The 22,865-nt window shown below is 42.6% G+C and overlaps 1 protein-coding gene across 1 annotated transcript in view; it reads left to right on the top strand.

The window, feature by feature from the left end:
• The first annotated feature begins 906 nt into the window (after nt 1–906).
• The window catches only part of PLCH2 (phospholipase C eta 2), a 699,861-nt gene continuing 677,902 nt past the window's right edge, over nt 907–22,865 (top strand). Inside the window, exon 1 of the mRNA XM_066606850.1 lies at nt 907–1,042. The gene's annotated coding sequence lies outside the window, so the exon portion shown is untranslated. The remainder of the gene's footprint in view (nt 1,043–22,865) is intronic.

The following is a 22,865-nucleotide window of genomic DNA, read 5'->3' on the forward strand; positions in this document are numbered from 1 at the left end:
GTGGATTGTGCGCCTTCCATAGACTTCTATTAGGGTCCCTGGTGCGCAAATACTCAGGAAAAGAAAGCAGTTCTATTTTTCAGGGGGCGTGCGAGAAATACAGATGCAAAAAAAATGAAATGGGAACTAATACAATATCAATGGGTTCTATACTCTGCGGATTGCTCATGGAATTTTTGCATGCACACAAATACGTCCGCCTGAACGAGCCCTTATGCCGCGCTCACCACTTTGTGATTTCTATGCCAAGTGTGTACGGTTATGGGTTATGGTATTTTAATTTTCAGCCATATTTCTAAAATACAATTCTTTTAGAAAGTCACAGATAAAGTTGTGGCTGCACTCTGCCAACACAGAATGCAATCCATTCAACAAGCAACATTAGATACATTTGTTGCAAAACAAAGTCCTGAAATGTGCTGCAAAATAAAACAAGATACAAAATATAAAAGTCATAACAGATACATGGAGGCCAATCTGTGTTTAGCCTAGCTAGCTGAGACCTACTCCTATTCTGCAGCTGAAGAACTACTATTCTCAGCATGCACATAGTAACTATTCATAATAACTACAAAGGTGCTTTTAAAACGGAAGCAATAAAGGTAAGAAATCCATCTAATCATTAACTCCAAATTCTACCCTCCGTCTCACTACTCTCCATCTTCCTTTTAGCTGCGAGGAGTAAATCCTTTCTTCCAAATCTCCTTTCAGAAGAGAAAGAAATAAAATATTAGGATTCGACTATTTTTCAGCAACTTCTAACCTGAAGAACAGGTTTCCAATGTGGATGAAAATGGGCTTGCTTGCAAGAGATTGTAACTCCCTCATTATTCCATATTCTCCTCCTACTTTGAACTTGCTGTTGCCCTGGAGCTCACTTGTTTGAATAGGGACAGAAATACTGAGCTGAGATCAGTGTGGGTTGGGAGGCTCCAAAGAAACTTTGTTTTCCTTCAGCGCCTTACTGAGCATATATCAAGTTGGGATTTACTATGAAGAAAGAGTCGCCTTAGTCGGGGCCGCTGCACAATTATATTGAAAGGTTGGTTCATTTTGTTGCTCACTACCCTATAGATAATACAAGACAATAAAGTTTGAGCTTCAAGTGTCTCCATACACCGTAGTGTTTTGTAATAGGTCATATTTCTCCTATTACACTGAAGGTGACAATTATATTGTACTGGCATGTAGTGTGGCACACTGGCAGGGTTTTGACATTGAAGATGTGGTGCATCTTGTGACATTTAGAAGCGTGGAGGAGATTTCATTCCTTTGATTTGCTATTTCTAGTTCTTTCAAAGACACTGAAAAGTTTCCCGGCATTGATTCACTTGTGTGTAACAGTAGCAGAGTGCCGGGGAAGCTATCTCTGCCTGTAATTGGCTGTGAGATCATGTACTGTACACAGGACAGGACTATGCATGAGTTATGGTTAGGTGCCAGAAATATTTACAATAGTGGAATAATTCTTCTTACGGATCAGAATAATAATGGCGATTGCTAAAGGGGTTTTACCAAAATTACAAGTTTTCCCCTATTCTGTACATAGGAAATAATGTGCATTTTGAGTGCAATCCTTAGTACATACATGGTAATAGAGTGATTGGTTCAGATAAAGTAATTGAACTCAATGGGACTAAGGGCTCCTTCACAGGAAAGGGGGGGGGGGGGGGGTTCATCAGTATTTTGTGAGCCAAAAACAGGAGCAGGTCCTAAATATGGAAGAAATGCTAATTTTCCATTATACTTTCTCTCTGCATGTTCCACTTCTGGTTTTGGCTTGCAAAATATGGATGAAAAATACGCCCGTGTGAAGGAGCTCTTAACGTAAAAAACTGATTAGATGAGATGGACAGAAATCACTACCATTGGAACAAAAATGTATCAGCCAATAAGGACCAATGCACACAGCTGTAATATGGCATCTGTAGCAGTCTGTGGGATCATATTGTACTTTTGTATGCCTTTAAATTCATACATAGACATAGGTAAGCTGCCAGTAACAATTGTGGTCCGCAGCATCGGATACAGAATGGGACACAGACAACCCATGCCACTGCGCAGATCATCACATGGATCTCTACTGTAGTTTTCCAACTAGTAATTTGATGAGAATAGAGTATTAGTCATAGAGATCCTCCTATGTAGCTCATAAGAAATGTCCTCATCAGTCTGACTATGCACGAGCAATTGTGAGCAATGGATGGAAATCAGTATTGTAGTCCCTTCCGTACAATCTAATGGACAGTAGGCAGTCCTGCTATTGTTATCTTGACAGTAGCAGAAGATCCACTTGCCTACTGGGCCACTGTGAAGCCGTACAGGTCATGGAAATAGTATTTCAACCATGATCGAGTATTTTCACCTAGGTGCATGTGGCTCACAGAGTATCTACGGGTCCAAACTACAGAACCATAGGGACTCTGTGTGCGGTAATACAGGCTCTGCTTTGTATATAATGCTAAGGCCACTTTTAGACAAGCGTATTATAGCACGACCGTAATATGAATCTATAATACAGACATGTTACAGATGACATTACAACTGTGTGTTATCAGTATTTTATTAGTATTTGCCTTCATATATTTTGTTTTATACTGGACAAATGCTGATCAGTATCTGCCCAATAGAAAATGATACCAATACGGACACAAAAACGCAGAAAATAGGTCATGCTGCGTTTACAAAAAAAGAAGGGCCATGTGAATAGATACATAGATTTACAGTCACTCCATAGTATAGTCTACAAAACATGAACCAAACATGGACTAAAATATGCTTGTTTGAAACGTGTGAATAAAGATCAATCAGTAGTTATCTGTCTATTCACAACAACTATGGTTCTCTCTGCATGTTTGACAATGGGGTCATGATGGCACATGTGATAAGGAGTGTGTAAACACCATAGAATTGTTGAACCTATACCACAGGGGAACATTTGTCACAGCCCGCAGAAATACTTCTGTGGATATATCGACTCTTATCTTTGACGCCTGTAATATTATGTGTGTATTGTTTGCTTTTGGTTACTTTTACACGGCTCCATGTTAGGCTAATTTCACATCTGCACTAAAGATTCAGTTTTTCTGCTCCGTTAAGGGAGAACAGAATCCCCTGGATGAACGGATCCAAACTGTTTCCAAACGGACCCCATTGACTATAATGGGGTCGGTTCGGTTCCTGCACCTAACTGGCATTTTTACCCTTTTCATCTGGCATTTCATGCCAGATCTCTGCCAAAGGCTTTGAACGGAGCCTCCAAAGCAGATGTGAGTAGAGCCTTAATTATTGCATGGCTACTCCTACATGACTTTCAGTTTCTTATTACATCTCTACATGTTATATATGGGTTCTTATTACATCTCCATGACTACATTAGCCCCCATGTATCACTTTCCCTATGTGGTAAAGCAGAGCAACTTTTTGTTTGCGTTGCTTTCCAGCTGAAGCAAAAGTGCCATAGAAGCTAGAAATGATATGACATTTTCCCATTATTTCCATTCTATGCTTATACTAGTTACCCACGGTCAACTTCTGTGCCATATTCTGTAATTCCATAGTGATCTAAGTTTGGCTCTTTCAAACTATGGTGATCGAGGTGTTGCATACAAGCCAGCCTTATATATATTGGACGGTTACTTATATGCTTTTAAGTGTATTGTTCCGAGGTTTAAGTTATTAGGTAGACACATGAAGATTATCAGAGATAATGAGAGATTTGTTCATGCATCCTATGCATTTCTATGGGCCTCTAATGTTTATCAGTTCATCATTCTTCATCATTTCAGTCATGATCCTGTGAGTCCCATAAGCTAAATTTATGGGCTAATAGGAGCTGATAGGCTGAATCCAACTATGAGAGTCTTTTACTCACCTTCTGGTCGTCCCCCACTGTCAGCTGTCAAAGTCCCCACTATCTGCACCTGGCGGACTACTTGTGAGCATCTTATATAGTCCCCTAATTCTATGCGTGTGCACAAGTAGTCCGCCGAGTGCGTTCAGCAGGGACTCTGATAGCTGACAGCAGATTCACATCACTCAATTCTGCCTGGCAGCTCCTATTAGCCCATATGTTTAGCTTATGGAGCTCATAGGAACTGACAGACTCCCTTTAACAGGCTCTTTAAAGTGACCCTCTGGTTTTGGGACAAAATTCTGTCCCAGGACAGGAGGGACAGGTGGTGTATATATATTACCTGCAATTGTGCACTGCTCTCTGATTGGTCAGTGCTGATCATGTAAGCAGGTATAGTGCAGTAGTAGTCTAGTCTTAGGCTGAATGCCCACAGACGGATTATCGCTGTGGAAATCGTGGTCAGACACCCGCCCGAGTTTCTGCAGCAATGACCGCCCATAGACATGCTGTTATGTTCATGTGGGCAACTAAGCACCAGGCGCACACGAACATGATCCAAAAAACATGGGTTAGGGACAACTGCCCCTGTGCTGCAGGGAAGATGACAAGGCCCTATCTACAAAGCAGGGCGATCGCCTCAATAAAGGCGGCCAGACACTGGAACCTCTGCCCTGCTCTCCCTGAAAGGGTGACACTCGCAACCAGGCGGAACTCGCACATTAAATGCACAAACTCACTTATCACAAATCCTCGCACACTAAAGCAGATAGTAAAGTTGAATATAAAAGTGAGGGATTAGTTCGTACATTGGCCAATGAACTTAAGCTGCAAGGCCTTGACAAGGCTCCTCCTATCTTGCGGTCCCTACTCTAGCAAGACACGAAACAGGCAGCACAGGTCACTACACACACAGCAAGCTGCAAGCTGACCAGACACCTCTCACACAGCAAGCTGCAAGCTGACCAGGCACTACACACACAGCAAGCTGCAAGCTGACCAGACACTACACACACAGCAGACAAAACTGAGGAAATACAGCTTCCTCATTGCAGAGGGGCAGGGGTATATATATCTACTTCCAGACCCAGGGGATTGGCTGACCAGTACAACCACACCCAGCCAGCTCAATTAACTCTCACCTGTGCAGGTGTGCTTCTGGAACCCTGTAGAACAACAAACTCCAGCAGCACAACCTAACACCTTTCTGCTCGCGGGGGAAGAATCACAGCATGTTCAAGAAAAATGCATGGACGGCTTCCATTGCAGCGGAAGTATCGCGGGAATCCGCATCATACTTTAGCTCTGGTGCATCATGTGCTACACTGAGCATGTGCGCCGGTCCGCTGTCCGACACTCTCTCAGCGGATCTGGAAAGGTGAGTATGGGGTCTCTGGGGGGCGCTGGGACTAATTCGGCTGTGAGATTTCGCAGGCAGAATCCGACCCGGCCCTGGGCATGATTGAAAGATTGACAGTCCTAGTGATCATTTTGCATTAACTGCTAAAGGACACTAATGTCCATTAGCAGTTTATTACCTTCATTTGCACGTAAATGAGCCTCCAGCAGCTGTTTGCAAATCCCAGCATGTGGTCTGGACTTTGCACTCAGCTGCACTGTCTTCGCATGCCAGGGGCTGTCAGTTAAATACAATGTAATTAGCTCCTCTCGTGAAGAACACAGCATGCGGTTCCCGATATCTCTCTCCAGCTGAACGATGGATTTTATGCTCACCTAAAAAATCATAGTTCAGCCGAAGAGTGAAAGATGGAAGCATTTACAAGCAATGATTATTGGTCAAAAGCCATGATATGAACAAATTTTGAGCGATAATCGTTGTGTGTAAAAAGGGCTTAATACTACTAATATAATGTCGGGGATTAGGTAGTCTGAAGTATGTGTTGGCCATTTTGGAAAGCCAAAAACAAGACCTGGGGCTGGCAGATTCGAAGGACAACAGAGAACAACTGCAGTAATATATCACCCCCCCCCTCCCTCCCCCGGTCCTAATACAAGAGGGTAGCTTTAATGATCAGATTAGCTATTCCTCGAGGTCAATATGGGAATGATTGAAAAAACTGATAGAAAAAATGCAAGCTTGTATAACTAATATATATATATATAATTTAGTTCTAATCTTAGTAGCTAGCTCTTTGTACAGATGAATCGATTTCTCATGACCATTTTCAGGTGGTTCCCGGCTGCATTTATACAATTTAGCTTCAGACATTTAATGACTATTCTGTAATATTTTTCAGAGTTTACTATGACTTCACATGCTTTTTGTTACTTATATATACAGTATATAGTACTAAGTGTCTTTTTAGTATATCTTAGCTCTGTGTTTTTCCTATAATCATACTACTGAAATCTGTGCAAATATGTTAATTTTCCTATTAAATATCAAAAATGGATGCCAATCAAATGCCACCTGTATACAGCTGTATGCCTTTCTTTGTGGATTCTTCTTTTGCTCTTGGCACTTGTAAGAACCCTGAAATATGTAAATATTCAAATAGTTTGATAAAAGTATAAAAATTCAACACTGTCATTAAGTATGAATGCCTTTAATGGGCAAACCTTTAAGCCTTTGTCATATCTGACATTGCTGGCAGGTTGTCATATTACATTTTCTTGATTGTATGTTTTATTACATTTTCTCCTTGAAAGCTTCCTAATATATTTCCATTGTTCTTATGGATGAAACTTAGTGCAAAAGCGGAGAGGTTGCTACAATATGAATCAGATAAGTGCTTTGATTTTGCCACTTGCACTGGAGGAATGAAAGCTGCAAGTGACATCATGGGAGGATGAGTTGTCTTCCCAAGTGATGCCACCGGTAGTTATGTTAGTTATGTTGCCATGAAGAGGGAGGACAAAGCAAAGTCAGCGACTTGGAAGAGATATGATGATCTGTCACGACCATGGTGTCCTCTTCAAATAGCCGCTAGTCTTGTTTACCTATTCCCAAGCACAATGGGACTTGGCATGATGACACCAGCAATTTCTTGTTGATGGCCATCTTCTAGCTGTGCTTCACTGAGTATCTCATTCTTTAGAAATGGGATGTTCTATCACTTCACTTCCTTGCTGACACCTCCACTATGGATCTCTTACTGATTACCAGGGAGGGACAGAAACAAATATTTTACAGCAAGCATTGTAGACCAGCATTTCCCAAACTCCAGTCTGCATGACTCCCCAACAGCTCAGGATTTCACAATACCATTGTATGTAAGGCCAAAAAAGAGATATGTGTCTGGGCCCCTCTTGAACTCTTTTATGGTGTTTGCCATCACCACATCCTCAGGCAGAGAGTTCCATAGTCTCACTGCTCTTACAGTAAAGAACCCCCTTCCATGTCGGTGTAGAAACCTCCTTGCCTCTAGATGAAGAGGATGCCCTATACTGTTGAGAGGTCATGAGGACTGGAGTTTAGGAAAAACTGATATAGACCAAAGACTTACTCCAAAAGTATGACCAGATGGTGCTTCAGATGGAGAATGTTTTCTATTTTAGGCAAGTTCTAGGTATATGGACACCTCTATTGGTGGAAGAAACTCTTGGTGATACATCAACTATTACCTAATAGCCTCTTTATTAATGGCTTTACTGGCCATCATGTCTCTTTATGTGCTCTATGCACTACGCCATCAGTCATGGGTGAGAAGAGATTTGGTATGTCTCTCAGCAGAATCTCCACCTCCCCTAAGCACTGGCAAAAGCCAAGTAGTGGGTACTTTAGTGACATACCAGCTGTCATGCTGACTGTTTCCTTTATACTCCTGCTATGGTTCCATATATGCCACCAATTCTTTCTGCACACAGAGTCCTAGCTTTATACAGAGCACATGCCCCCTGGTTCATAAAAATTCAGGTTGAGCCACTGAGGTGACCATCTTGCATCTTTGATTTTTCATCTCTGCAGCTGACGTATAGATCCACTCACACTTAGGGTGCGGGCAGACGAGCGTAGGCGTATTTACATTCGCACGAGCGCAACGTATAATCGCCCGAGCGATCGTTTTTCACCGATCACGACCAGAGCTAGAAAGCGTATTTTCGTTTGTTCCTACTTTGCAAACGGTCTTTTCGGCGATCGAATATGCGTTGGCGCGTATTTCGGTCGCATATGTTCCGTTTTTTTTCGAATTGCCGTTTTTATGCGCCGTAAAATCGCCCATGTGAACGAATACATTCGAAACCATTGCCTCAGATGGTCACGTATATATGTTTGGTCGCACCCTTAGGGTGCGGGCAGACGAGCGCATAAACGGCGCGTTTTTGCGACCAAACATATATACGTGACCATCTGAGGCAATGGTTTCGAATGTATTCGTTCACATGGGCGATTTTACGGCGCATAAAAACGGCAATTCGGAAAAAAACGGAACATATGCGACCGAAATACGCGCCAACGCATATTCGATCGCCGAAAAGACCGTTTGCAAAGTAGGAACAAACGAAAATACGCTTTCTAGCTCTGGTCGTGATCGGTGAAAAACGATCGCTCGGGCGATTATACGTTGCGCTCGTGCGAATGTAAATACGCCTACGCTCGTCTGCCCGCACCCTTACTGTGTTTAATATCTTCAAAGTTCAGAGTCTGTCGCGTAGCATTCGCCTAAAAGCAGAAGTTAAATGATAGTTTCCTGTAAATTCCAATTTCATTTTAGGCTATAGTATTTTGTCAGCTGATATCTGTTTTCAATTCCATAATATAGTTTTAATTCGTTCTGTTCTGGATGCTTAGTTTGTATATAATTAGTTTTATGGAAAGCTATTAAAAGCCTTACACTGGGTCTTCAATTCTAAAACTTTCTTCACAGTCTATAAACTTCTACGGCATTGCTTTACAACTGGGCTTCTCTGGGACGTACGCTCAGTTTCCATGGGCCAAATTCTTAGCCCGATGTAACAAACGAGTGTTCCTCAGAAAGCTCAGGCCTGATAATCAGCCTGTGTGAATGGACCATTGGTTTAGAAAATAGCCGCTGAGGCAGCAGAGTTGACAAACTGATAGCTGTCATTAAAATCAAGCCACATAGGCAGTTAATATAATATATAGGCAGATGTAACTTGAAGCTACTGGGCCCCATTGCAATATATATATCAGTGCTCTCACCTACTATGTACCAATTACGATGCTGGTATTTTTGTACACTATTAGAGATGAGCGAGCATACTCGCTAAGGGCAATCACTCGATCAAACATTGCCCTTAGCGAGTACCTGCCCGCTCGGAAGAAATGTTCGGCTGCCGGCGGCGGGCAGGGAGCGGCGGGGAAAGCGGGGAGGAACGGAGGGGAGATCTCCCTCTCCCCCCCCCCCCCGTTCCCCCATGCTCACTGCCGCAACTCCCCTCTCACCCGCGCCGGCAGCCGAACCTTTTCTTTCCAGCGGGCAGGTACTCGCTAAGGACAATGCTCGATCGAGCAATTGTCCTTAGCGAGTATGCTCGCTCATCTCTATACACTATCCTGCGAAAAGCAAGAATCAATAGTATTTTTTTCTATAGGTTCAAACTTAGTGGGGCTCCTTTGACCCTAATGACATCGGATGCTCTCCGTGGTATACTTTCTACTAACGTCTGATGCACTTCAGCTGGTGTTTCCTCTGTTCATCCTGCAAACTTCTTGCAAGTTCTCTCAAAGATGGACACTGTTCACATTTCCTGACCCAACATTTAAATTTTTCGCAAGGATGTTCAGTAGAGTTCTGTGCAGCCAATCCAATTATTGGACATCCATATCCTCAAACCAACATAATTGGATGTATTGGATATCCTCAAACCAACATATTGGATTTGTAACAAGGCGCATTGTCTTGTTGGAAGTATTGCTGACCATTCCCAGAGTATTACCACATTGTCGGCAGCACATTAAGTCTACAATGTCAGGTTACACCTCCTTATTCATGGTTCTTGCCACTACAACGAATGGACCGAGACCATGCCACGTATAACCTTCCCAGACCATAATGGAACCTCCACCGTACTTAACTGTTGGTGCAACACACTGGGCAAAAGATGTTCCCCAGGCTTCCTCCATACCCAAGCATCTTCATCTGATTTGAAGATGGAGTAGTGTGATTCATCACTCCATAGACCATTCTTCCATTGTTCAACTGTCCAAGGAAAACATTCCTTGCACCATTGTAGATAGGATGATGCATTGCGCTTTGTGATAGACAGCTTGAGTGCAGCGACATATCCCGTATATCCAACCCAGCACGTGGTGATGAAGTTACTGGTTGAAGTTACTGGTTGACATGCTAAGAAGACACAATACCTTCTACCCATAGGGGTGTTCAAATACCTTTAGTAGGATAGTGTATGTGGCAGAGACTTTGAGCCCCCTCAAGCATCAAAGTCCATGTGTGACTGCTACTTCTGCACCGCTGGACATAGAATGGATTTCTGCAATAGCAAATTTAATTTGCTTTAAGCCTCTTCCACGGCAATTCAATTGTGCCATACTGGAGCCAGTGGAAGAATGTGTGATGAGTTAGTGGCACACTCTTCATGTTAGGTACTATGTGTCTTATGGAGGTTTAATATGGTTTTTTTTCTGTTGCCTACATTATGCATATTACTGGATTTACTCTGCAGTCCTTATACAGTATATGGTATATGTACTGCTGGAGCCGTGGTGTACAAGTACTGTGGCAGAACTCTCTGCACTACCATTGTCTGGGTTGTGATATGTAGTATGGACGTCGGTGAACCAACACTATTGGTCACGATAGTGAAACTGTACTACTAGTTCTGGGTAGAGCGGTCTTGAGCATTATTTTATGTGTATTATTGTGAACTGTGGGATTCGACATGTTGTTATAACACTACTATTAAGTGAAAGCAGTCTGTTGTGTGGAGCCATTTCATATCAATTTGGCATTGTGTTATTACCAATTTCTGTGGGACCCAATATGGGCACAACAATTTCTTTGTGAGCACAATGTGGGCATTCATGTTATGTCATATGTTCTTTTGCATGGAATTTAGAATTTTAGGAACTTTTCAACTACCGCAGGTTTGTAAGCCATTTCGTATGGAAGGGTTGTTTGGAAATGTATTTTAGTGTTCACCTGCACCCCGTATTCTATGATAAACAATCACTGTGGTTACTGCTGTCACTGCCATTGCGAAACGGAATGAGTAAAGGCAAACTGTGGTCACATGACGACTTATCAGCTGCGTAAAACAGGCTGTAAAAAAACTGAATACAGGTTAATGATTGAAGCTGAGAAGTTCTGAACACAATCAGGACTTGTGCAGGCAAGGTCTCTTTTCCTTTGAAATGTGCATTTTGGCGGAAAAGAAATCTACGCCCCGAAGGATAAGGAAACAATGTGAGAATCTCACAAAGAATCTGCAGCTGAACAGCTCATAGCAAAGTGTGACCATCAGTCATTCACAAGTGTCATCCATTATAGCTGTAGATGTGATTGTTCTCAGTGAGAAAAACCAAGTAGTCTTGTCGATATGATATGATAGGAGGGAGGCATTTCAGTTCCCTTCTTAAGACCTTTTCAGGAAACACAGCTTAGGCGTAGCACTATACAGCCATTGCTGCAGCTACTCCTCATTTTCCAAAAAACACAATTTTTAATTCGTTTGTCGACGTCGCTGTATGGCGGGTTATTTTTTGCGGGACGAGTTGTATTTTTCAATGGTGCTATTTAATGTACCACATATTGTACTGAAATACATTTAAAAACTTCTAAGTAGAGTGAAACGTAAAAAAATCACAATTGCGCCATTTTGGGGGTCTGGTTTTTAAACACTGCGGCAAAAATGACATGATAACTTAAGTCTATGGGTCAGTACAGTTACAACAAAACCAAATCTATATGTTTTCGTTTTTTAAAACTACTTTTAAAAAAATTGCTTTTTGTCCTCATTTTCTGACCACCATGACTTTTTTATTTTTCAGTCAATGCATCTGTGTGAGGGCTTTTTTTTTTGTGTGAAATAACCTGCGGTTTCTATTAGTACCGTTTTGAGGGTAAATATGACTTCTTGATTGCTTTTTATTACGTTTTTTCTAGGAGACTGGGTGGTTAAAAAAGTACAATTCTGGAATTGCGTTTTTTTCTAACTGCGTTCCGTGTGTGGGAAAAAAAAATTGTTATTTTAATAAACTAGACTTGTATAGATGTGGCAATACTAAATATATATTTTTTTGCTTAGATTTTTTTTTCAATTACAAATATGGGAAAGGGTTTTTTAGCTTGTTTTAAGTTGTTTTGTAATTAATAAACTTTTTTCATTTTTTTTAATTTTAGTTCCCTAAGAGGACTATAACCTGTGAGTGTTTCAGTACTGCAGTAAATAGTATTTCTGTAGGCATACTACTAAGACATGCCACAGGCATGTGATAATAGGCAGAAGTTCATGGCTGCCCTAGGGGCTTTCACAGAGTCCCAAGCTGCTTTGACATCTGGATGGTACCATGCAATCTCATTGTGTGTGTGTGTGTGTGTGTGTGGGGGGGGGGGGGGGGGGTGCTGTTCAGGACTTTTAAATGACCCTTGAGACATTTAAATGCTGCTATCAATTGTTTTCTGTTGCAGCCAAGTGTGAGCTGTCAAAGACCACTGTGTATGGAGCAGGCATACTAACACACATCCACTATACATTTTGCCAAGGGCTAAAGTTGACCATACACTAGAGATTTACTATAGCCGAAAAAGACAATTCAGACCATTTTCTGACGACCATCTGCACCTTTGCTATATTGCAACTGAATAGCACTTGATCATCAGTTCCAAAATGTTAATCCTTTTATTGGGAACTATTTTTGTTCCCATAGGTTGCTGATATAAAAATTTGTAGATCAGATGGAAAGATACTGAATATTATTTTATGGCACAACACAGACTACTGATAGAGCAATACCTCTGCAGCGCCACCTATTGGAAGGCAGCATTCCTGCAAGTCAATATCAGACTTTTGAAACAAGTCTTGTAACAATGACTGGGAATTGTTAGCCAAAGCAAGAATAACCATACATAGAGCTGTTTCAGAGTGATTGCCCATTATGAGTGTGCAGTAGGTTTCCAGCTTAGCTAATAAGAGGCCTATGACGTGGGTTGGGAGGGGTATTGTCCTTCCTTAAGGAGAACACCTTGAAGGTGTGAGGAGACTTATAAGGCCATCCATGCTCCTCTGGGAAATATACAAATAGGAAGATAGAACAATACCTCTACTGCGCCACCTATTGAAGGCAGTATTCCTGCAAGTCAATATCAGCCTCTTTAAACAAGCATTGTAACAATGACCAGGAATTGTGAGCCAAAGCCAGAATAACCATGTAATCAAAATATGGAGAACACATGGAGCTGAACATGTATGAAAATAAATAATTTTTTGCGGACGTAACATGGACGTCTTTTTATGCAAATGTGCACCTAGCCTTACAAGGCAAAATGTGGCTGTCGATTTGCCATTGGAAAACCACATGAAATTTTGCCTCATCCGTTGCAGTAGTGGAGCTGCTTTGTGATGAAGGACATATCATTCACTGTACAATAGTTCATTTGCCTATGTTCTCAACCTTTTGAACAGCACCTGATCCTATTAGGACCCTGCCTGAAGATATGAGAAGGACTTTTAAGCTGTCTATTATAGTGGAGTCGGCTATAATTGACTTACTGAAAATCCATCTATTTTACTTACTTATATTTAACATTTTTAATTTGGGGACTTAGTGGACCTTTACTATATAATTGTTTCCATTGTCTGGCTTGTATTAAACATTAATACTCAGCTGTACTTGGTCAAGCTACATTTATTTCTGAGGTAATTATGGCCAAACACTATTTCTTAATCTACTTATAATGATTCAAAATCAGAATAAAATAAATGTTAACCGCTTCTAGACGAATGCTTAGCAGTTGGAAGCTGCTTTCCCTCTATACCTCAGGGATAAAAAACACTTTATTTTTTCCCCCAGAAGGTAATGTATCAAAAATGTAACAAAAATTAAATGTTGATAATACACATTGCAGAAGCCACAAGTCCCTGTGTTATCTCTCTGGTAGAAACAATGTCACTTTTAATCTTCAGGCCTCCATTCAACCCTCAAGCTTATTTGTTTCTGGAACTAGCACTGGCCGAGTAGCGACAAATAGCTTCCAGTTGGCTTCTCTAACATCTCTGTCATCCATATGCACAAACATTTGTTTCAGGAATGGTTTTGAATGAACAGCGAACTGCAACATGATAGAATACAATGTAACTTTTACTGATATGAGATCCCTGTGCTAAATAGTGAGCAATTCCCTAATACAATACATGTTAATAGACATTTTCCATTGACAAATCCATAAATAATAGTCCTATATTAAGTACTCCATCACATTCTGATATCAGCACCTAATGCATGGATGAGTGGTGTTATGTAGGCACTGCTTGTCGCTTGCCACAGGAACAGTCTGCTATAGAAAACTATTGTTCCCCTTCTTGTATCAACCACTTGTTGACTAACATGAATTGTTCTCTCTGTTTTTCAAGGCGTTGTACCAAGATCACAAGTTATTCCCTATTCACAGGATAGGGGATGACTTGCTGAACGGTGGGGGCCTCATAGCTGAGACCCCACCGATCCTGAGAACAGGGATCCTATGTCCCTGGTCCTTCTCACTGCGGGCTTACTGCACCCCACTCATTGAGAAGGGGGCTGAATGAAGTGCTGGTCATAACAAAATATAACTTATAATTTGTATTACTTGTTATTCCGCAGCACTTTCAGGTAATTTATTTATTACCCCCCAGTAAGCTGGGTCCCCTTTTTACCAACCTTGGAAGGATGAGTCAACCTTGAGCAAGCTACCTGAACCATGCGATTGAACTGACAACCTTCAGGTAGTGAGCAAGAGCTTACTGTATTTCTGCTGCCTTAGCACTCGGTGCCACACTGGGTTCTGCATCTAGGGATCGGTGGAGGTCCCTGCCAATCAGCAAGTTATCCACTATCCTGTTGATGTGGGATAACTTGTGTGATTCTAGTACAACCCCTTTAATAAGAGTTTCTTCAGCAGCTGCAGTGTGTTAGGCTCAGTTCAAATTTACATTTAAAATGTCTGTTTTTCATATCCATCATGGAACAGAAAAACAAAAATAACCGAGTGCTTTATTTGTCAAATGACTGACACCAGCAACGTCCAATCGAGCTCATTGAGTTTAATGGGTTTTGTTGGACTTCCATCACACTATCCATAATTTTATCGAAAAAAGTAGCACAATATGTTGTGCTATTTTTTTCCAGTGTTTATGCTGGAACCCCTGGAAAAAAGCCAAAAACAGAAATCTGAGCAAAGCCTTATATACTTCTGTGATCCAGATGCTGCAAAACATAAACTTACAGCTGCTTCAGACCTTCATTTTAAAAAAGGATAAGGGATATGTTTCCTATCATATCGATAAATGGTTAACAAGAAGTTCCCCTTTTTTCTTTAAAAAGAGAATCTGCAGCAGCTCAATGTACTATAATGAATAATGTATCTCATATAATATATAGTATAAGATCACAGGGTTGTGATTCGGGTGTCATGGCAGCCTGGGGATGTCAGAGAACCCCCAGGGCTGCCATAATCATTTGCCTATTAAAGACAGAGGATTTTTAAATTACTTTAAAGGGGTTGTGCTGAAATGAAACAAAATGGCTGCTATCTGTGCAGGCGGTGGAAATATATCTTAAGGCCTGTGGCACATGAGCGTATTTGCGAAAATCTGCACTTGCAATACGTAATGAATATAACAGATTGATTTCAATAGGTTTGTTCACATGTACGTATTTTTCCTTCTCTATCTTCCTGAGCATCTGCACACTAAGTCCCCATAGAAGTCAATGGGGATGCACAAATGCATGCAAAATATCCTAGAAGTTGCATAACATCCTACGTAATTGCACAGGAAAAAGAACACATTTGGAACCCATTAGACTGATTAACTATTTTAATCAGTACATTTTCTTTTTCCACATGCACATTAATATGCCCTTGCCTACAGAAAAAGTACAGTAAAATACGCAGACGCGCGTGAAAAACAAGCATTGTACATTCCACAAAAATACCACCATGTTTCAATGACGCCAGCCTTAGATGGCAGTTTGCATGTGCAAAGGGGGTGCAGGAGGGCGCTGGAACAGGGACAGGTTGGCGTCGAGCCGAACACTACACTGTTCTTGGATCACCGCCTTCACTCTCCAGTCTGCACATGCGTTCTCCCACCCTAGAATGGATTTCCACAGGCTACATGGATGGCAGTCATTATGTGCCCTTCCTGGACAACCCTTTTAATAAAGGGGTATTCTATTTTGGACAATTCCTACTTGTTAGAAGGCTCCATTTAAAGGGCTTCTTGACAATAAGAAGCTTACAAAATTTCCTGCTATTGTATCCACCAGTGATCAACTGTTATCAGTAAGGAAACCTGAAGTGTTCGATTTCCCTGCAGCACCCCCACTGGGGAAATGAAGCATTACATGGTGCCCTTGCTATTCAAGGGTTGTCTATGTAATGCAGGACAGGACAGGTCTTCCGAAGCAACAGACACCCTTTGTAGCCGCTCTGGACAAAGAACGCCTCCATTTATTAACTCCGAGTATATGACATTGGGTTTTCTAAAGAAACAGACACTTTTCAGTGATGACTTATAATAAAGTCGGCTAATACATTCGCCCAGGCAGTTATACTTTGCATACAATAATTTCTATCCATTTAGAGACATACAGCGAAGTGCTTTTGTTTCAATCAGTCTAACTTCCATCCAAAAAATAGAACTAATATTTAAAATGTCATTTCCTTGGGGCTTGATGATAAAGTTGGCACATCAAACCCCATCAAGCCATCTGACATGTAACAGATCGTCAACCGCAGCTCTGCCGTCTTTTTTTCCAATTTATCACTTGTCCAAAATACCAATTGCTAACATCATGATATTAGCAAAATTACAGACGCTTGAAGCAATAGCCTCAGATGGTGACCCGAATAATGTCTTCTGCATATAACCGTGGGCTATGGTTAGCCGAGGCACTAGCCAAAGCAACCCAGTCATCGTTTCAGAAACAATGGGGAGCAGTTGTGTTGTAAAATGCATACTTTTATGAGATGGTAAAAGCAGTACAAAGTGTTTCAAATTTAGCAAAATGGCGCAGGTGGACACTTTGATCTTCCCCGCACTGCTGTCCTGAACATCATGTTAATATTGGGCACCAAAAATGGCACAGACCATTAATAGTTTCGTACAGTTTACGATTCTTTTCAAGGAAGGTGCAGAAAAGTGAACAGTCTCTTAGGCCTCATGTCCAGGGGGAAAATCAGGCCCGCCGCGGATTCTTCATGCAGAATCCCGCAGCGGGTCCCTCCTTTCCCGTGGACATGAGGCCGAAAAAGAAGATTTACTTAAGTGTCCGTACGCTGCGGATCTGCCCTTCATCGCGGCCGGATCTGCTTTCTTCAGCCCGGCGGATGTGCTCGGCATGCCGGGCCGAAGGAATTCAGCTACGGGTGTGCTGCGGAACTGGACAGCTCCCATAGGCTTCAATAGAAGCCTGTGGGAGGGGTCCCTGCAGGAGACCCGCACTAAAATGGAGCATGCTGCGGGTGTTTTCCCGCACACGTAATCCGCGCCTCAAGGGAAAATGACATCCGCAGGTATTTAACTACCTGCGGGTGTCCAATGCATCCCTATGGGGTGCGGATCATGCGTGTGGAACACCCGCTGTGGATCTGTCCCCGTGGACATGAGGCCTAAAACATTGAATATAAAGGGAGGAATGAACGACCAATCAGGTGGCACCATCTGACTGACAAGAGGGAAGGAGCGGAGCTAGACCGGCAGTCAGGGGAGAACAGAAGAAATTGGAGGGAAATGTCAAAATACGGGATCAATTCTGAGGTAAAAAATGTAAGGAATTGTGTGCTGGAGATAAGTAATCGCGAGACATGACAGAAACATGTGAGGAAGAAGCAGAAGAGCGACATTCCACTCCAGTATATAATACATGCAAGGCGTACACTGAGGGGCCACAGCGGCCATGGGGGACATACGTCTAACGCCAGTGTGGGGACGTCCTGGAGTCGCCCTCTGGTGACGAGATGCGCACAATTGTATTCAACTCCCATTTAGTCTTATCTGTTCGTGGCGAGTCGTTACAACCAATATGGCCGCCCAGCCCGGTGGTAACGCATCGCTATAAAGACGCCTTAGAAACACCATTAGGAACATTTCCTGGGACTGTTTACTACTTGGTTCTCGGCGCAGCAGTAGGCCTGTTTACGCTGCCTTCACACGGGCCGTAAATGCGGCAGAATTTACAGTATAAGCCGCGTGGAAAAGATTTAACATCCATGGCAGACCCGCTACGAAAGCCGCGGCCAAATCTGCTTTATATAGGGCTCCTTCACAATGGCAACTGCGATATCGCCGCGAGAAAATCTTGCGATTTTCTTGCGCGATAGGCAATGGGAGTTTCGAATGATAAAAACGCATCGCACGAACATCACAGGTTTGGTAAGATAAAATGGAGGCACCATAGGGAAACAGGGGCGATAAAAAAAATAGCAAAACGCAGAAAGACATGACAGGCACGGTTTCTAAATGTCGTACATCGCATGAGAGAAAGCACCGCAGATGTGAGTGAAACCATTGAAAAGCATAATTCTACGTTTTCACGCAGTCTCACATTGCGCAAAAATCACATTGCACGGATGAAGGCAGCCTGAGGGACGAATTTGGCCTACGGCCTGCGTGAAGATATCCTTAGGGTATGTTCACACAACGGCGGATTTGCCGCATATATTTTATTTGTGGACCCTCCGCCTGGAAAATCTGCGCCATTTACACTAGCAGCAAAGGAAATGAGATTTTAGAAGTTTTGTTCTCACGCTGCGGGAATGGACATGCGATGCGGAATGTAAATCCACAGCACGCCATTTTAGTACAATTCCACCTCTTCAAATGAGGGCGTGAGTTCTGCGCCAAATTCCGAGTCAAAATCTGCATCAAATGTGGAATTTGCGCTGTGGTTCTGCCGCAGAGTGTCCACTGCGGCCATTGTATGGCATATCCGCCCTGTGTGGACGTAACCCCAGGCCCTTCTACACCGGCCAATAATAGTTCAGATTCTCGGCAGATCACGGAATTTGAATGATATATGGCGCAGCGTAAATGCTGCCAGTAACTGAATGGCGAACGATAATTTCTTTGCTTATTGCTCCTCGTTCTGTTTATGCATGCCAAAAGCCTGAATGACGACCGCCCCATAAAAACAGGCAGTCGCCCATCTATGAAGAACTGTGTGTTTACTGTGAATGGTCGCGGGCGGCTGCAACGATCGCCAGCCTGCTCTGCTCTGAGCGATCATCACTCCCATGTAAAAGCACAGGAGCGATTATTGCTGGGACGACTATTGGGCGCATTTTCACCCCGACAGTCGTCCCATGTAAAAGGACCCTTAGTCCTTTTTCACATGAACGTAATTTTTCTGCAAAGTGACTATCGGAACCAATGGATTCATTCAGAGGAACGATTGTTTGACACGCAAAAAAAAACGGTCCGCAAAATATAGCACACAAGCGCGATTTCAGCTACCGATATTCAGCACTGCCAAAAAGTATAGGTTTTGCTCTATCTTTGGACAGACCAACGCAGGAAGCCCCAATGTCTATGGGAGCCATCAGGAAAAGGGAGGGGAAGGGAGTTTAGCAGCAGCTAGCGCTGCTAAACGCTGACAGGTGCCTCTAGTTGAGTCATTGAAAAGTCAATAAAGTCGTTCTGCAGATCGAGGGATTTTGGGACTGCAGCGTGTTTTCTCTGCAGCCTACCATGTGAATGGCTGGAAAAAACGCGAATAATAGCCCGGCTTGGTCGCGGCTATTCTTCGTTCATCTGATTATTGGCAGAGATAGTCGCGATTTTGTAGCACGGCTCACTTTGCTGAGAATTGACGCTTGTGTGAAAGAGGCCTTACAGTTCAAACCAATGATAAGGGAATGGGGGGTAATTCCTTCTCAGTCCAGCAGGGGCATCAAAGTTTCCTAGTGATTGCTTTTATGAAAGCCATACTCTAGGCAGGTGTATTTTGTAATCTATGTCGCTACGAACGCCATACACTGATATAACGGATACTGGCGGCAATTTATATGCTTATAGAATCAATATAGGTCAGTGATACAGATAAAATAATATTGCCTACGGCAGATGTTTTTGTGCATTCATTGTATGATCGTTCAAAGGCAAAAGAATTCTAATGATAATTACCCGGTGTAAACGAGCCTAAACACTTGTGCGTTTCTTTATTTGCCAAGCAGCTCTATCGGTTTATCATTGAGCGAGCTCAGCACTTTGTTTTTGGTGACTTTTCTTCCGTCCTTGATAAAACTGTCGCTGCTGGTTTTGTTTTCCCCTTGCTAGAAGGGATAACAATAATGGAAAGCAGCAACAATTATTGTTTGCAGAAAATCCTCGGGAGCGCTTCACATTTCAACAAAGACCACAGAACGCTTCAACATAATGTTGTATCAATAGGTCCTTTATCTTTAAAGAATCCCTTGGACTGTGGGCATTGGCCTACACGCAATGCACAAACGATGGCCTTGTCCGTCTAATTGGACTTATTGTTCATTCTTCTCTCCTTCAAACTTTTTACCTTATTTTCCACTAAATCATCTTGTTTCCTATAAAAGGCTTTGTTTAAGGGAAAAATTTAACCCCCCCCCCCCCCCCTCAACACATATTGATGAGCCTATTCCTCTGTTACTTTATAGAAGAATTACCCTAGCTCTGACAGTCACCGCTCATTTCTCAGTTCAGCAGCCATGTTTTTTACCCCGTAGGTTACGTCCTCATATAGTGTAAATTGGGTGGAAGAAATCCATTGCAGATTCTTCAAAAACTTTGCAGCCAAATTCATGGCAACCTCCTCAGACATTCATAGTTATCACACCTTAGTCCAAGTGGGTAACTCCAGCTTATTCCATAACACAGGATGGGGTAGTTCCCTGTAAACCCCTCACTCAAGTAAGTGTCCTTCTTGCCTCTCAGCTACTAGACATTCACAATAATAATAATAACTTGTTTTCCTTGTGTGGCGCAGAGTGTTAAGACATGAAGGTTGCAGGTTCAATCCTCGCATGGTTCAGGTACCTGGCACAAGGTTGACTCAGCCTTCCATCCTTCCGAGGTCAGTAAAAGGAGTACCTAGCTTACTGGGGGTAATAAATAAATTACCTGAAAGTGCTGCAGAATAAGTTGGCGCTATACAAATAACAAGTCACTTCCCCTCTTCCTTGCATTTTATGACCGAGGTACCAGCAAGCTCTGAGTTTTTCCCTCGATGCCCTCCGTGCTCGTATGGAGTTCTACGTGGATTAGGTGGTGAAGTGGACCCGTGCCACAATACACTGAAGGTAAACTGGGATTAGCAGTGTGGTGGCCTGTCTTTTTTGACGGGAGGCTCACGCCAGGTAAATCCTATCCCCTTGCATTTTCCAAATCGTAATATATCCACATATAATATGTGTATATAGATTATTGGAACGCTGTCCTAAAACCTTCTCTTGTATAGTAATAGTGGTCCACGTAATGGCCCCAGTAATTAACCTGCAGTGAGCAGGGCTGCTGGCTGGACCAAATGACCCTGGAGGTCCCTTCCAACTCTACCATTCTATGATTAATAGTGACCCTCATAGTGAGCCCAGTAATAGTGACCCCCCATAGTGGCCCTAGTAGTAATATTGACCCCAGTAGTATTAGTGACCCCCCTTAGTGGCCCCAGGAGTAATAGTGATCCCCCATAGTGGTTCAAGTAGTAATAGTGTCCCCTCTAATGGCCCATGTAGTAATAAGTAACCCCCATTGTAGTCCCAATAGTGATAGCAATTCACATATTGGCCTCGGGCCAGGTAGTATTTCTACAGGCATTCCGCTCACCCAGTGTGTAGCTCCGGTCTTGCGATGGTAGTGCAGAGTCGGTGACTGCTGACCTTTCCCCTCGGGTCTGCGCTGCACACAGGACGGCGCACATAGTCACTGAAGGATGGAGAGTTCAGCGGTCACAGACTCTGCACCGCCACCACTGGACCAGACCCGCATTTTTTACATTTGTGAAATAAATCTCAGCATGTCCTATTTTGTTCCATATTACGGACCGAAATTGCCCATTCAAGTCAATGGGATCATGTAAATGGGCAGTAAATAGGCACTTATTCACTGTGTATTTATGCATGGAGGCACATGTGAAAAGCTCAGTGAAGGTGTGCGTAAGTAAATCAGATGCCCTCTATTTTTGAAGGCATTCTTACTATACTGCAGTACATTATATATAATATATCATGTTATAGACTTGGGCTTCTTATCATTTGATGACCAATACCTTTAACCTATTTTCACTCTTCTTTTAGCCACTGGGGGCTTAAACATGTGATTGTACAATGCCCTGCAATACTTCTGTAAGAAGTTCTTTGACAGCAGCCCTAGAAGTCTTCTTTATCCTCCGACTGCCATGACAACTGCTTGGCACCCTCTGATGGTGCCAATCAAGGGCCAGATGGAATTCACTCTCTATATTTCACTGCTTAGAAGCCATGGTTGCTATTGACCACGGCATCTGAGGGGTTAAACGGCGGGGATTGTAGGTGTAGGTGGGTGTCTGCTGTATAACACAGCCGGCAGCCACTACACATGGAGCAGTCTTGTTCCATATTGTGCACATCTGCCATACACTTATAGCAAGTGTTGCCAAGAAGTTAAGCCTTTGCATCAGATGGCATCAAGCCACACAATTACTGTTGTTTTTGAACAGAATATAAAATGTGTCAGGAACATAAGCGGGCTGAAGTCATTCATCGTAGCTCAAGAGCAGATTACATTCGCCCAGACAAAGTACCCGACTCCACATACATGTTAAAGAGGTTGTCTGACAATGAGGAATGTACATTTCAAAGAGCATTAGGAGAGGAATTCTGCCACTCATCATGGAAGGGTTTATGTAATGCAATACCGCCCT

Source organism: Eleutherodactylus coqui, chromosome 6 (genome assembly GCF_035609145.1).
Source record: "Eleutherodactylus coqui strain aEleCoq1 chromosome 6, aEleCoq1.hap1, whole genome shotgun sequence".
Classification (NCBI taxonomy): domain Eukaryota; kingdom Metazoa; phylum Chordata; class Amphibia; order Anura; family Eleutherodactylidae; genus Eleutherodactylus; species Eleutherodactylus coqui.